The sequence below is a fragment of the Choloepus didactylus genome, chromosome 3 (assembly GCF_015220235.1).
Source record: "Choloepus didactylus isolate mChoDid1 chromosome 3, mChoDid1.pri, whole genome shotgun sequence".
Lineage (NCBI taxonomy): Eukaryota > Metazoa > Chordata > Mammalia > Pilosa > Megalonychidae > Choloepus > Choloepus didactylus.
In genome coordinates, this window is record NC_051309.1 from 141,356,826 (window position 1) to 141,374,156 (window position 17,331).

The 17,331-nt window shown below is 37.9% G+C and overlaps 1 protein-coding gene across 3 annotated transcripts in view; it reads right to left on the bottom strand.

Moving 5' to 3' along the window:
* The window catches only part of SCLT1 (sodium channel and clathrin linker 1), a 278,459-nt gene that overhangs the window by 123,722 nt on the left and 137,406 nt on the right, over positions 1 to 17,331 (bottom strand). The gene's annotated exons all lie outside the window — the stretch shown is intronic.

Consider the following 17,331-nt stretch of genomic DNA (forward strand, 5'->3'; position numbering starts at 1 on the left):
CAGCTAAGAGGTTTGCTGGACACCATTGGCCATCTTCCAGTAAAGGGACCAGATTGTTGATGTGTTACCTTGGACACTTTATGGCCTTTTAAGACTGTAACTGTGTAACCAAATAAACCCCCTTTTATAAAAGCCAATCCATTTCTGGTGTTTTGCAAATGACAGCATTAGCAAACCGGAACAATACCCCTCTGTTATTAACTTCTAGTTATAGTGTCATACATTTGTTCTAGTTTATGAAAGAAATTTCTAATATTTGTAGTTAAACATGGACATTGTCCACCACAAGATTCACTGTGTTATACATTCCCATGGCACCACCACAGAGCTGTGCATTCATCACCACAAAGATTTTTTTTCAATTTTTATAGTATTTTCATTACTCCAGAAAATAAATAAAAATAAAAAAGAAAACTCAAGTCCTCCCATACCCCTAACACCCCCCCCCCCATTATTAATTCATAGTATTGGTATAGTACATTTGTTACTGTTGATGAAAGAATATTAAAATATTACTAACTGCAGTACATAGTTTGTAATAGGCATATTTTCCCCTATATACCCCTCTATTATTGACTTCCAATTATAGCGTCATACATTTGTTCTAGTTCATAAAAGAGAATACTAATATTTGTACAGTTAATCATGGGCCTCGTCCACCACAAGATTCACTGTTTTATGCATTCCCATATTGTAACCTCCAACTTTCCTTCTGGTGATATACATGACTAAACTTCCCCTTTCTACCACATTCACACACTATTCAGAACTGTGAGATATTCTCACAATAACATGCTACTGTCACCTCTGTCCATTTCCAAACACTTAAGTTCAACCTTGTTAGACATTCTGCTCATGTTAAGCAACTGCTCCCCATTCTTTAGCCTAATTCTATATCCTGGTAACCTATATTTCACATCTGTGAGTTTACATATTATCATTAGTTTCTATCAGTGAGATCATACAATATTTGTCCTTTTGTGTCTGACTTATTTCACTCAATATAATGTCCTCAAGGTTCATCCATCAACCCTTTTTTTTAAAGATGGTTTTGCTCACACACCATACATTCCATTCTAAGTAAACAATTGATGGTTCCCTGTATAATCAGGTAATTATGCATTCATCACCACCACCACTATCTATATAAGGACATTTCCATTTCTTCCACAAAGAAAAAGGAAGAGTCAAAAAAAGGTAGAGAGACTAAAGAAAATGAAAAAAAGAGAAAAAAAATGACAGCTAAAAAGCAACAAAAGAAAAGATAAAAATAAAGTACAATAAAAGAGTCAGACAACATCACCAATGCCAAGAATCCCATAACCCTCCCTTATATCCCCCTTACAGGCACTCCACTTTGGTATATTCCTTTTGTTACATTAAAGAAGCATAATACAATGTTTCTGTTAATATAGACTCTAGTTTGCATTGATTGCATTTATTCCCCAACACCACCCCCTTTTCAACACCTTGCAAGGCTGACATTCATATGTTCTCCCTCAAATAGAAACGTATTTGAACATTTTGTCATAATCATTAACCATTCTAGGTTTCACTAAGCTATCCAGTCTCAGTCTTCCCCTTCACTCGTTCATTCTGGTGTCCCACATGCCCCTAACTTTCCTCTTTCAACAATACTCACAGTCACCTTTGTTCAGTGTACCCACATTATTGTGCTACCATCACCCAAAGTTGTGTTCCAAACCTCTCAGTCCGTCTTTTCCTATCTGTCTGTAGTGCTCCCTTTGGTATTTTCTGTAGAACAGATGTCTTGTTCACAAACTCTGTCATTGTCTGTCAGGGAATATTTTAAACTTCCCTCATATTTGAACGACAGTTTTGCCAGATATAAAATTCTTGGTTGGCAGTTTTTCTCTTTCAGTATCTTAAATATATCACACCACTTCCTTCTTGCCTCCATGGTTTCTACTGAGAAATCCACACACAGTCTTATCAAGCTTCCCTTGTATGTGATGGATCACTTTTCTCTTGCTGCTTTCAGTATTCTCTCTTTATCTAGATGTTTGATAGTCTTATTATTAAGTGTCTTGGTGTAGGGCTATTCAGATCTATTCTGTTTGGGGTACACTGTGCTTCTTGGATCTGTAATTTTATGCCTTTCATAAGGGATGGGAAATTTTCAGTAATTCTTTCCTCCATTATTGCTTCTGCCCCTTTTCCCTTCTCTTCTCCTTTGGGGACACCCATGACAAGTACTTGACAAGTACATGACATGTCATGCACTTCCTGTTGTCATTCAATTCCCTGAGACATTGCTCATATTTTTCCATTCTTTTCCCTATCTGTTCTTTTGTGTGTAGGATGTTCAGGTATCTTGTTCTCCAATTCCTGAATGTTTTCTTCTGTCTCTTGAAATCTGCTGTTGTATGTCTCCATTGTGTTTTTCATCTCTTGAGTTGTGCCTTTCATTTCCATAGGTTCTGCCATTTGTTTTTTCAAACTTTTTAGTTCTTCGTTATAGTCACACAATGTTTTCTTTAGATCCTTCATCTCTTTTGCCATATCTTCCCTCAGCTTGTTGATTTGATTTTTGGAATTTTTAGGAGATTTGTTTGATTAATAATTAGTTGATTCAATTCCTGTATCTCAGTTGAAGTATAAGTTTGTTCCTTTGACTGGTTCATATCTTCATTTTTCCTGATGTGATTTGTAGTTTTCTCTTGTCTAGGCATCTGGTTTCCCTGGTTACCCCAATCAGGTTTTCCCAGGCCAGAATGGGCTCAGGTATCAGAAGGGGTCAATATTTAGTATCAGGTTTCCCTGAGGGTGTGTCTTAGAAGATTGACAGACTCTCCTGTGAGGCCTCTAGCTGCTGTGCTTTTCCTAACCTGCCCACCAGGTGGCACCTGTCAGCCTTTCACTCCTGACTGGTGTAAAGAGGTGTGGTGCCTTTAGTTCTCAGCTTCAGTTGTCTCTGTTTTGACTGTTTTCCCTCAGGCCCTAGGGTCTGAGTGCTGAAGGGAGGGCTGGCACTTGAGCCGGGCCCCACTTCCCTTCTTGTAGGGAAGATACACCCCCTAGGGAGTTATCCTCTGCATCTGAATTACTTTGTCTCTCTGACTTTGTTAACTCCACCCCTGCCTGGGTCAGAGCAGTGAAAACGGAAAATTCCTGAGGCTTTCTCCACTGAGCCACACAGATTGAGAGAGAAAAAAAAAAGGGGGAAGAAAGTCCCTTTTCAGAGCCAGTCTCTGGCCCCCCAGTTTTGTCTGTTGGCCAGACAGTGTCCAGTGTTCTGCGCTCCTTTTCTTGGGGCACATGCTTTTTGGAGTATTTTAAGCACTGCCATCTCCAAAAGCCTCTGTATTTTTTTTTTTTTCTGTCACCCCCATTTCCTCTCCACTGGGAGCGACCTCAGGGTACTTTGCTGCTTTTAGGGGTTTATCTGTGTTTGTAGCTTGTATTCAGCAGTCCACATTTGTTAATTAAACCCCCCACTGGAGCTAGGTTGAGCTATATTCCCTTGCTCCTGGCAGGGACTGCTGCTTTCTCCCAAGTGAGGTTTTGCAGTTCAGCCTGCCATTGGGGGAGGGTGCTTCTAGCATGGGTCCATAGTTTTTACTTACAGCTTTTATGCTGCAGTGTCAGCCATTCCACCCATTACAGGCTGGTGTTTGATGTGTGGACAGTCACAGTTGTCCCTCAGCAGTTGTTCCAGACTATTTACTAGTTGTTCCTGGTTATTTACTATTTGCTCTAGAGGACTAACTAAATTCCACACCTCTCTATGCCACCATCTTGCCCCCTCTGTCCCGGGGCAATTAATTTTTGACAAATGTGCTATGTACTTGCAATGGGGAAAGAATAGTCTCAAGTGGTGGTGGGCAAACTGTATATTTACATGTAAAAGAATGAAGTTAGATCCCTACCTCAATACCATATACAAAAATCAACTCAAAATGGGTCACGGACCTCAATATAGGAACCAAAACTATAAAACTCTTAGAAGATAACATAGAGACAAATCTTCATGACCTCGGATATAGCAATGCATTCTTAGGTATGACACCAAAAGCATAAGCAACTAAAGAAGCAATAAATTTGATTTCATCAAAATTAAAAACTTTTGTGTATCAAAGAAAGCTACCAAGAAAATGTAAAGAGAAACAACAGAAAGGCAGAAAATAGTTGCAAACCATATATCGGGTAAGGACTTTATATCTAGAATATATAAAGAATTTTACAATGCAAGAACATCAAAAAACAACCTAATTAAAAAATAGGCAGGACACCACCAACATGGCAACCTAGGATATCTCCCGAAAAAAACCTCTCCAGAGATTCAGCAAATAAGAGAACAAATAACACTTGCTTAGAACTCTGGAAGATGGCAGAGACCGGAGAAGAACTCCACAAATGCTGACTCAAAGAAAGAGAAAAATATTAGATAGGAAAATTCTGTCCTGGACTGACCATATAAAAGAAGACAAGCTGGTACTCTTCCCTCCCACTCACTCAGTCCCACACAGCTTGGAAAGTGTTCAGAGGCAAAGGTACAGATACTTCCCACTGGACACAGACTATAAAGCCACTCACAGTGGTGAGTTAGAACCCCATGCATAGTAGATACAGGGACCCGAGTCCACAAAGATCCGGGGAAGAACAGAAGCCGCTGAGGAGTGCAGCATACAAAAGCACCCCCAGGAGGAGCTTCCAAAATGGAGAGAATTTACTTATCTTCCAAAAGCAGTGAGTTTTCAGGAATAAACTGTCCAAATCAACCGTTTGGGGATCCAGAGACCAGGGAAGGTCAGTACAATACCCAGGGAGACGTGTGATGAAGAGTCTGAGAAAATGTGGTCAGAGACTGTAATTCTGTCTGTGGCTCCTGGTGCCCACCACCCACCCTTGAGGGAGGCAGTTAAGAGCAGCTTGATCCTTGCCTGGGGGATGGCTGCTGACTGGAATGACCATGGGAGTCTTCCGCCCAAAGTACAGAGGGGGACACAGCCCAACATTGAGCCAGATATTCACCAGCAAAGGTAGAACAAGGGATTCCCACAATTTCAGCTCGTCCCAATCAGATACCACTGGGCACCACTATTTTGACTCTGTCAGAGGTGGAACTGGCAAAAAGCCATAACAACCTGCCGTTGTAGGGGTAACCAAAGAGCACCATTTGCTGGGCAGGGTGGAAAGTGCAGCTTGGTGACAAGAAAGGAAAAAAAAAAGTAAAAAGGGCTTTTTGGAGTCTTGACAGACCCTCTCCCAGGGACCACTGGATCTGGTCTACACGCCTCTGCATGGGTACCTGTCCCTGTTTCAGCTGTGAAATATTGGCAATTCACTGTCAAAGAAGAGACTTAATACAAACCCAATCCACAATAAAGACCTAGACAAGAGAGAAAAACTGACCTTCAAAATAAACCATAAGATAATCAGATGACCAGATATCAGCAAAATATCACAAGGCATACTAAAATATGGGAAGATATGGTCTAGTCAAAGGAACAGATTAAAAAGTAAGAGGGATACAGAATTTGGAAGAACTCATCAAAGATAGTCCAACAAATCTCCTTAACCAATTCAAGGATATCGCTAAAGAGATAAAGGATATTAAGAAGACACTGGGTGAGCATAAAGAAGAATTTAAAGAATACAAAGAAAAATGAGAGATCTTATGGAGATGGAAGACATAACAGATGAAATTAAAAATACACTAGGGATACACAACAGCAGATTTGAAGAGTCAGAAGAAAGAATAAGTGAGATAGAAGACAGAGCAACCAAATTCGAATAGACAAAAAAACAGATGAAAAAAATAGAAAAATTTGAATAGGGTTTCAGGTAAATAACCGACAACATGAAATGCATAAACACATGCATCACTGGTATCCAGGAGACGAAGAGAAGGGAAAATGGCCAGGAAGAATATTTGAGGAAACAAAGGCCAAAAATTTTCCAGCCCTAATAAAAGACATAAATATGCAAATACAACAAGCCCAACACACTCCAAATAGAATAAATCCGAACAGACCCATTCCAAGATATATACTAATCAGACTGTCAAATGTCAAAGAGAAAGAATTCTGAAAGCAGCAAGAGAAAAGCAATTAACCACATACAAGTGAAGCTAAATAAGTCTAAGTGCTGATTTCTCATCAGAAATCACAGAGTTAAGAAGGTAGTGTTTCAATATATTTAAGATACTGAAAGAGATAAATTGACAACCAAGAATTTTTTATCTAGCAAAGCTGTCCTTCAAAAATGAGGGAGGGTTTACAATATTCACAGATAAACAGAAGCTGAGAGAGTTCATTACCAAGAGACCTGCCTTAAAAGAAATACTAAAGGGAGTTCTGGCAGTTGAAAAGAAAGGAGAGAAAGGCCTGGAGGAGAGTATAGAAATGAAGATTATTAGAAAGAATATAAAAAAGGATAAAAAGTGAAAAAAGAAAAAGATCTGACAAATAAAAGCCAAAGAATAAAATGGTTGAAGTAAGTACTGCCTTAACAGTAATAACATTGACTGTTAATGGATTAAACTCCCTAATCAAAAGACACAGATTGGAAGAACGGATAAAAAAAAAAAAAGACCCTTTTTTTTTTTTTTTAACAAAGTTTACAAGACTCATTTTAGATCAAAAGATACAAACAGGTTGGAAATGAAAGGCTGGAAAAAGAGACTCCATGTAAGCAAATAACCAAAAAAAAGCTGGGGTTGTATACTAATGTAAGGTAAAATAGACTTTAAATGCAAAAATGTTGTAAGAGACAAGGACAATATATATAAATAAAAGGGGCAATTCACCAAGAAGAAATAATAGTCACAAATACCTATGTACCTAATCAAGGTGCCCCAAAGTACATGAGGTAAACACTGGCAAAGCAGAGAGGAGTAACAGACATCTCAACAATAAGAGTGGGAAACTTCAACACACCACTGTCTTCAACAGACAGAACATCTAAACAAAGGATCAATAAGGAAACAAAGAACCCAAATAATACGATAAATGAACTAGACCTAACAGACATATATAAACCCCAAAACAGCAGGATATATACTCTCAAGTGCTTGTGGAACATTCTTCAGGATAGAACACATGTTAGGGCACAAAACAGATGTTAATAAATTAAAAAAGACCGAAATTATACATGGCACTTTCTCTGATCATAATGGAATGAAGCTGGAAATCAATAACAGCCGGAGAACTGGAAATTTCACAAATATATGGAGGTTAAATAGCATGTTCTTAAACAATCAGTGAGTTAAAGAAGAAATTGCAAGAGAAATCAGTAAATATTTCAAGATGAATGAAAATGAGGACACAAAATATCAAAACTTATGGGATGCAGCAAAAGCAGTTCTGAGAGAGAAATTTATATGCCTACATTAAAAAATGAAGAAAGAGCTAAAATCAAAGACCTATCTGAATACCTGGAAAAACTTTAGAAAAAGAACAGCAAAATAATCCTAAAGCAAGCAGAAGGAAAGAAATAATAAAGATTAGAACAGAAATATATGAAACTGAAAATAAACAATTGAGAGAATCAATAAAACCATAAGTTGGTTCTTTAAAAAGATTAATAAAATTGACAAACCCTTAGACTGACAGACAAAAAGAGAAAAGATGCAAATGAATAAAATCAGAAATGAGACCCCATTGAAAAAAAACAAGATCATAAGAGGATATTATGAACAACTGTCTGCCAACAAACTAGACAACTTAGATGAAATGGACAATATCCTAGAAACATACAAACAACTTACACTGACTTCAGAAGAAACAGAAGACCTCAACAAACCAATCACAAGTAAAGAGATTGAATGAGTCATCAAAAACTTACCAACAAAGAAAAGTCCAGGACCAGATGTCTTCACAGAGGAATTTTACTAATCATTCCAAGAAGAACTAATACCAATCCTGTTCAAACTCTTCCAAAAAACTGAGGAGGAGGGAACACTCCTAACTCATTCTATGAGGCCAACATCACCCTAATACCAAAGCCTGATAAAGATATTATAAGAGTATTTAAATCTACAATGGTCAAAACAGCATGGTCCTACATAAAGATAGACATACTGATCGATGTAATTGAATTGAGAATTCAGAAATAGACCCTCAGATGTATGGTCAATTGATTTTTGACAAGTTTCTCAAGTCCACTCAACCAGGACAAAACAATCTCTTCAATAAATGGTGCTGGGAGAAGTGGACATACATATCCAAAAGAATGAAAGAGGACCCCTATCTCACATCCTATACAAAAATTAATTCAAAATGGATCAAAACCTTAATATAAGAGACAGTACCATAAAACTTCTAGAAGAAAATGTAGGGAAGCATCTTCAAGATCTAGTGATAGGGTGTAGTTTCTTAGACCTTACACCCAAAGCACAAGCAACAATAGAGAAAATAGATAAATGGGACCTCCTCAAAGTTGAATACTTCTGTACTTCAAAGGCCTTTGTCAAAAGGGTGAAAAGACAGCTTACTCAATGGCAGACAGCATATATCCAATAAGGATTTGTTATCCAGCATACATAAAGAAATCTTAGAACTCAACAATAAAAAGACAAACAACCCAATAAAAAATTGGCAACAGAGATGAACAGAAATTTGTCCAAAGAGGAAATATAAATGGCTAAAAAGCACATGAAAAGATGCTCATCTTCCCTAGGTATTAGGGAAATGCAAGTCAAAATCATGAGATTACATTTCACACCTACTAGAACGGCCACTGTTAAACAAACAGGAAACTATAGCAGTTGGAAACAATGTGGTGAAATAAGAAAACCGATTCACTGCTGTTGGGAGTGTAAAAAGGTACAGCTGCTGTGGAAGATAGTTTGGCAATTCCTCAGGAAGCTAGGTATAGAGCTGCCATATGATCTGGCAATCCTGCCACTATGTATACTGTATACTCAGAAGAACTGAGAGCAGAGATGTGAGTAGACATTTGCACACTGATGTTTATAGCAGCATTATTCACAATTGCTAAATATGTCGATGGTTGAAAATATCTATAAATATACTAAAAACCACTAAATTGTACACTTTAAATGGGTGAACTGTATGGCATTTGAATTATCACTTAATAAAGGTGTTTAAATTTTTTTAAAAAATAGGCAAAGGATTTGAATAAATATTTCTCCAGAGAAGATACAGAAATGGCCAAGAAGCATGTAAAAAGATGTTCAACATCACTAGCCATCAGGGAAATGCAAATCAAAACCACAATGAGATACCACTTCATACCCTCAAGGATGGCTACCATTAAAAAAAACGGAAAATAAGTTTTGGGGAGTATGCTCAGGAAATGGAACTCTAGTGCATTGCTGGTGGGAATGTAAAACGGTGCAGCCACTATGGAAACCAACATGGTGGTTCTTTAAAAAGTGAAATATAGAATTACCATATGACACAGCAACTCCACTTCTAGGTATATAACCAAAGAAAGTAAAAAAGGGTCTCAGATGTTTATAGTGGCATTACTCACAACAGCCAAAAGAGGAAATAAATGTTCATCAACAAATGGATAAACAAAATGTAGTACATATACATGATGGAATATTATTTGGCCAGAAGAAAGAATGAAGTTATGGGATATAGAAGATCACTGAAAACATGCTCTGTGAAATAAGCAAGGCACATAAGGATAAATATTGTATGATATAATCTATAATAGACTACTAGAAATATCAAATTTGCAGAGATAGAAAGTAGATTAGAGGTTACCAGGGGCAGGAATGGGGGTGGTGTTTGTAAAATTAACAAATAGTAAAAAAAATAATTTTTTCTATATCATTTTTACCCAACTTCATTATTCTTTTTTTTTTTTAAATAATTTTTAAAATTTTTAAATAATTTTGGGGTTGAATAAAATAGACTATGACTGCTTTTGGGAAAAGGTAAAGACAGTAAAAAATAACTTCTCTGCTCTCTTGTTATTTCTATACTAAAAAAAAAAAAACCCAGCTCATTGTTTCTTTAATTATTCAATACATGTTTTATATTCTATATTTGATGATTTTATTATCTGAAGTTCTTTTGGGGGAGTGGGAAAGGTTCTAAATCTCTTGCTTGCTTTTCTCATGTCATTTTTTGCCTGCTTTCTCATGTGTCTGTGACTTTTTGATTAAGCTGATAATCAACTTAATTCATGAGAACTTAATTTGTGGGAATCCTGAGGGTCCTAGGTTGAAAAATACATTCTCCAAAAAGGGATTTGCTTTTGCTACTTTCACGTACAAGAACTTGCTGCCATCTGGTAGCACTTAATTTTCTGGCTTGGCGTTTACAATTGAAAAGGTAGTAAAAATTTGAACTGACTTGTAGGAAGTCAAGGCTATGGTTACACATTCTCAGAGAAGAATATAATGGTTATTATGTGTTTTTTTTTCTTCCTCATTTCGTAGCATGGCAGAAATAGTTTTCCACGGTGGCTGCCTTTGCCAAGAGAAAGATATTTTTCCTAGCCCACCCTTTCAATTAGGGCATCACCTTTGGGCAGGCTGGAGAGAGATTCAGCTTCCTGCCTCCTTGTGTAGGTCCAGCCCTGGTTCCTCATTTACTTACCACTCTGGTTTTAGCTTCTTTTTGTTGTTGTTGTTGTTTTGCTTTTGAACCTTGGGAACTTCCTTTACTTTTTTTTTTTTTATTTAATAAATTTTATTTTGAAATAAATTCAGTCTTACAGGAAGAGTTGCAAAAACAGTACAAACCCCATACATAGAACTCCATCATACCCAGACTCCCCTCCCGATACCCTGATCCATCACCTTTAACATCCTGTCACACCACCATTTCTTTCTTTCCCTCCCTCTCCCTCCCTATCTATCATACATCATCTATTGCTCTGTCCTCTGAACATATGAGAGCAAGCTGCACATACCTCTGAACAAACAATATAATTCACATATACCTTTCCCATGGACAAGAACATTCTTTTATGCAATCTCATTAAGTGCAGCTAAGAAGTTCAAGAAATTCAACATTGATACAAAGCTTACATTCTATATTTCCTTTTTTTTGTGTGTGTGCCCTATCTGTGTCCTTTTGTGTCTCCTCTCCTCCATCCTCAGATCCCATCCAGGATCATCCTTGGCATTTAACTGTCATCTATTTAGACTGTCTTTTTTTTTCTTTCTTCTTTTCAATTGTGGAAACATATATACAGCCTAAATCTTCCCATTCCATCCCGTCCCTAGCATTCCATTAGTGGTATTAATCACATTTAGAATGTTGCAATGTTATCACCTTCCCACCATCCATTTCTAGAAGTTTCCCTTCACCCCAAATAGAAAACCTATTCTCATTTCTTAACTCCTCATTGTCCCTTCCCCCACTTCTCGGAACCCCTACTCTACTTTTCATCTCTATGGTCATATTCTCTGATACTTTCTTTGTGTTTACTGTGGGGCTTAAATTTAACATCTTAAGTCTATAACAATCTTGTTTTTCTTTGACACCAACTTAACTTCAATATGACACATAAACTATGTTCCTATACTCCATCATTCCCCCACCTTTATGTAGTTCTTGTCAAAAATTACGTATTTTACACTGAGTCCAAAACTATTGATTTATCATTACAGTTTATGTATTTTAGATCCTGTGGGAAGTAAATAGTGGAGTTATAAATCAAAAATACAGTAGTATTGGTATTTATATTTACCATGTGATCTTTACTGCAAATCTTTATTTCTTCATGTAGTTTCAGTCAATTGCTTAGTGTCCCTTCCTTTCAGCCTGCTCAACTCCCTTTAGCATTTCTTATAGGACTGATTATTGGTGATGAAGTCCCTCAGCTTTTGATTATCTGGAAATGTTTTTATCTCCCCTTCATTTTTAACCTCCAGGTGTTTGTGAATTCTCCAAGTCTCTGACAGTTATTGACTTCTATTTGTATTCCATTGTGGTCAGAGAATGTGCTTTGAACAAATTCATTTTTTTTTTTTTAATTTATTGAGGCTTGTTTTTATGTCCCAGCATACAGTCCATTCTGGAGAAAGATCCGTGATCACTAGAGAAGAATGTGTGTCCCGGTGACCTGGGATATAATATTCTATATATGTCTGTTAAAATTTTCTATATCTCTCTCTCCTTTCTTTGTTTCTCTGTCAGTAGGACTCCCTTCAGTATTTGAAGTAGCGCATGTCTTTTATTAGCAAAATCTCTCAGCATTTGTTTGTCTGGGAAAAATGTAAGCTCTCCTTCAAATTTGAAGGAGAGTTTTGCTGGATAAAGTCTTCTTGGTTGGAAATTTTTCTCTCTCAGAATTTTAAATATGTCATGCCACTGCCTTCTTGCCTCCATGATGGCTGCTGAGTAGTCACTACTTAGTCTTATGTTGTTTCCTTTGTATGTGGTGAATTGCTTTCCTCTTGCTGCTTTCAGAATTTGCTCCTTCTCTTCAGTATTTGACAGTCTGATCAGAATATGTCTCCAAGTGGGTTTATTTGGATTTATTCTATTTGGAGTTCACTGGGCATTTATGCTTTGTGTATTTATATTGTGTAGAAGGTTTGGGAAGTTTTCCCCAACAATTTCTTTGAATACTCTTTCTAGACCTTTACCCTTCTCTTCTTCTGGGACACCAATGAGTCTTAAATTTGGATGTTTTATTTAATCTATCATATCCCTGAGGTCCATTTTGATTTTTTTGATTTTTTTCCCCATTCTTTCTTTTGTTCTTTCATTTTCTGTTCTGTGGTCCTTGAGGAGGCTGAGTTGTTGTTCAGCCTCCTCTAATCTTGTATTATGAGTATCCACAGTCTTTTTAATTTGGCCTACAGTTTCTTTAATTTCCATAAGATCTTCTATTTTTTTATTTACTCTTGCAATTTCTTCTTCATGTTCTTCTAGGGTCTTCTTTATGTCTTTTATATCCTGTGCCATGCTCTCGTTGTCTGTCTGTAGTTCTGTGATTAATTGCGCCAAGTACTGTGTGTCTTCTGATCTTTTGATTTGGGTGTTTGGGTTTGGGTTCTCCATATTGTCTGGTTTTATCATATGCTTTAAGATTTTCTGTTGTTTTTGGCCTCTTGGCATTTGCTTTACTTGATCTCTAATTTGTCAGTAACTGCAGCTTGGTGGCATACACTTTCTCTATCTAACCAGCAGATGGCATCTGTGAGTCACCTATTTCCCTGAAGTCAGTTCTCCTCAACTTTGTCTTTGTGGTGTGTGGGGATCTGACTCTTGTGGGGTCCAGTTGGTGCACTTAATTTGGGTGTGCTGTTGGTGCTGTCTGCCCTGAATGAGGGGTGTGTATCTGAGTGGTTAGGGAGGAAGGGCAGCTTTAATAATCAAATCTCCCAGGTGTTCTTGAGATTTAAGGCTGTTCTCTGCCGCTGACCCACAAGTCCTTGGTATTGGGGAAGGTTCCCTGGGATTTCCAAGTGGTTGCCCCTTTCCTGCTGTGCTCTTCCAGAACCTCTGCTGAGGGAGGGCCACACCACGTCACAAGTGTGCGCTGGCCTCCAGGGAAGCCCTGGGACGCTGGGCCGTGCAGGGGTGTTCCCAGCCCGCTTCAAAGATGGTTGAATGGGATGCGTTATCTTCTCCCTTTCTGCATAGCACCGCCCTCCAAGCTCTGGGACAATCAGCCGTGGGTGCATTAAAGGCCACTGTCCATGGCCGACACTGTGGTGTGTGTGCAGTGCTGCGGGAAAGACTTCTTCACACTGGGCTTCCCTGCACAGCTCTGGGCTGTGGGTCTGGCCCTGGGCAGGAGCGTCCCCCGCCCGCTGGGGAGATGGCTTCAAGTCGTGTGGTTCTTTCTCCCTTTGGCTCCCCTTTGCTCCCCTGGGCCTGAGACAGTCAGCAGCGGGTGTGGGAAGGGGTATCCTCCATGCCAGACACAAGGCATTAGCCCAGCCCGCTCCCACTGCGCTTCTCTGTGGGGTTCTCCCTGTCGTATCTGCAGCTACTCCTGGACTTTTTTTTTTTTTTTTAAAGAACTAGTTCGTCTCCAAACGCCAACCCACCATTTCCTCACACTGCAGCGTGGCTGAGGGACTTTCAGCTGACTCACTCACTCGTTTCAGAATGCAGACTCCTGGTTTCACCAAATACATAGTCCCTGTAGATTTAGCAGACCTTGTCTGGCTGGTGCTACTCTGGAAGTGGTGTTCTGGGTCACTTTCTGGTTTTTATCTAGTATTTTTCATGGAGCTGTTTTTTTTTGCCCTGTCTCACCTAGCCACCATCTTAGGTTCTCCCACTTCGTTTACTTTTAAATGCTCAACTCATAATAAAATGTTTGTTGTAATTTCCCACTGAGATGTTTACATTGAGAGGCTTTTTCAGAATATTTGGCTTCCTATTATACAATTAGAATAGTCTGTACATTATGAATCAATATTTCTGTCTCCTTCATTTCTGGTCTGCAGCAGTGAATGGTTGGTTCACTCATAATCTGCCTCAGACCTTGAGAACAGATGTTACTGGTGTAGCATACTTGAAAAACTTTTTGTTTTATTTGTTTTTTACTGACAATTTTGGATTTCCCTGTACTAACCCCACCCTGTTGTGTTGAGGAAAGGTCTAACAGCATAGGACCTACCCTGGCATACTCTGAGATAAGACTCACTTCCATCCTTCCTCATGATATCTATAAGACCCTTCGTTTTATTTGAGACATTTCCTCATTAATGAACATTCTCCCTATTGCAACAGCTTGCATAAAATTATTCCTTTTTATGCTCTCAAACACCCCCCAACTCCTCACCCCCCCCCCCACACCTAACTTTTAAAATGTCTTCAGTTTAGGAAGTGAATATTTGCTGAAGAAAAAAGAAAAAAAGTGACTTGGATTCTGATTAAGTATTAAATGATGTGAAAATCTAGATGCATTCTTTGGTAAATAAGGGAGAAATCCCAACATCAACTGAGGTTGACAGTGGCAGCCAACAAAGAGCCAATCATATTGTCATGCAACTTGCTTTCCCTGAGAATTTAAGCATATGAATGATAGATGTCAGAAGGGAGTGGGGCTGATTATTCAAGTAAGTGCTGCAGAATTCATTCTAAATTTTGAGATTGAATATAAATCAGACTTCATCCTAAATTTTTATTTATCTTTAAAAAAACCATTTAATTGCAGTACCCAAATGGTGTGTTTTCACTACTGACTACAATGTAAGACAACTTAGTGAACATTCAATGTTTACTTCAGAATATTCTTTGTATTATTTAAACTAAAGGGTATTGTAGTTTATGACTTTTCTCCATCATCTATGGAGATAACAATAAGATGTCAACAGACAGTGGTCACCACTGGAGCCCTAGAACCTAAAACAGTGACTGGTATGGAGTAGGTGCTCAATACAGGTTGAATATATGATGTTTCACCTGTGAATATGGAAGTCACTCTCAACTGGGAGTCTTAAAGACCTTTCTCCTGACAATGCCTGGGGAAGTGTAAACCATCCCTTTGGGATATATTTCAGTTTCCTCTTAGACCTTCTCTACTACTCCTGATTAATAGGCATAGGAGTATATGCCTTCTTTCTCCTGCCCAAAACAAAATTACCAAAACGAAACAAACAAAAACAAAAATACAACTTTATCTCACTTTTTTTCCCTTCTGAAACGTAATGATTATATTCAAGTGTCTTACCAATGTCCTTCTGCCCATTTGAGTTATTCTAAACCTTAGGTGGTAAAATTTTTAGCACAAAAAAGGTATGTTGAGGTTTGGGTGGGGAAGAGAACATATATGTACTGTCAAATTTGATTATTATAGTCATAGGATCATATGAAAATATTTTATAAAAAAGATAAATTATTTATTTTATAACAAAAGCATCAAAGCATTTGAAAAAGGTCTCTTTTATATAGAACACCACCAACATATACCAATATAAACACTCAAAGGAGTGTTACAATGAAATAAGAAATAATTGAAATATTGGCATGTATCACCAGTTCTTATACATTGTATTATGAGCTTTGATTTTAAAATATCTTCATTAAAACCTCAACCATTAAAGCTCAAGTTTGGTCTAAGAGGGTGACAGAGGGAAGCAGCTTAAGCATGTGGATATTACTAACTTAAGAATACTCAACTGATAAATAAAACGAGACATCTTTTTTGGCATCATGTTGAAAATCACTTCCTTATTTCCAAAAGGGTCAAATATATATTCTCCCTACCTAACATAAGACCTGCAATCTAATTTCAAACCCTGTTGCTCAGCCCATACACAGAAAAAGGATTAAAGAAAAAGAGCACTGAGGGAGACCAATTTAACACAGTGTCCTTTTACAATTCCTCATCCTGAGGCATCTATATAAAATGGTTCGCAACTGCAGTGGTACTGGCTTTTGAGATACATGGGGAGATTCTGGTGGTTACAATAGGAGGTACAACTAGAATTTTATGTTTGGTGCCAGACATGCTAAAGATTCAATAATTATTGGCAGAACCCCAAACAACTAAGAATTGTCTCATCTAAAAGTCCATAGCCCTATTGAGAACACGGCACCAACTGATGATGGCTGTGAGAGAAGAGAACAGTGATTGGGGCAAAGAGATGCCAAGGGCAATCTTGGAGATTAGAATTCCTGAGAACACAGGATAGAAGAGCATTGGTAAACAGGAAGCTTGCCTTTTGGGGGCTTCAGTTTGCAATGCTTTCCTGCTATACTGAGCCCACAATGCAAAAAGAATTCAAAATCCTCAGCACTTGGAGCTAATCTTTTTCCAGGGTTTATGATTCATGCTTCTTAAAAAAATGATATTTTAAAAAATGACATAAACCTTTCTTTGTTTTTTATTTCAAAGGTTTATTTCTGCTGTAACTGCATGATTTGTAGGAGCACAGAATTATGGAGGGATTGTTGAGGAAATATCAAATTTTCTCTGGCACAATGATTATAAAACTTTAACTGCTCTCGAGAAAAAGAGGTAAAGAAGGATTTTAGGCTCCTGAGGAACAGCTAAGGTTCACTCCCAAATCTGTAAGGTGATGTCAAAGGGAATGAAAATGAAAGTGCACTTTGTGTTGCAGTACTGATACAAAAATGCATGATTATCTAGAGTCTTATTCCTTTTCAAAAACATGCTTGACTTAATTTTGTTCAACTGATCTCTTTCAAAGTTATGATATGAATTAATGCACTCAGTAAAGGGTCTAGACTCCTATTAAACAAATGATCTTTGAATATATGGTCAAAATATATGCTCTCTTTGTTGGGAATTGTAATGGTCTGGAGCTGTTATGTACCCCTAAAAAGGCTATGTTCTTTTAATCCATTCTTGTGGGGACAGACCTATTGTAGGTGGGACCTTCTGATTAGGTTGTTTCCATGAAGATGTTACCCAGCCCACACAAGATGGGTTTAAAATCCTTTACTGGAG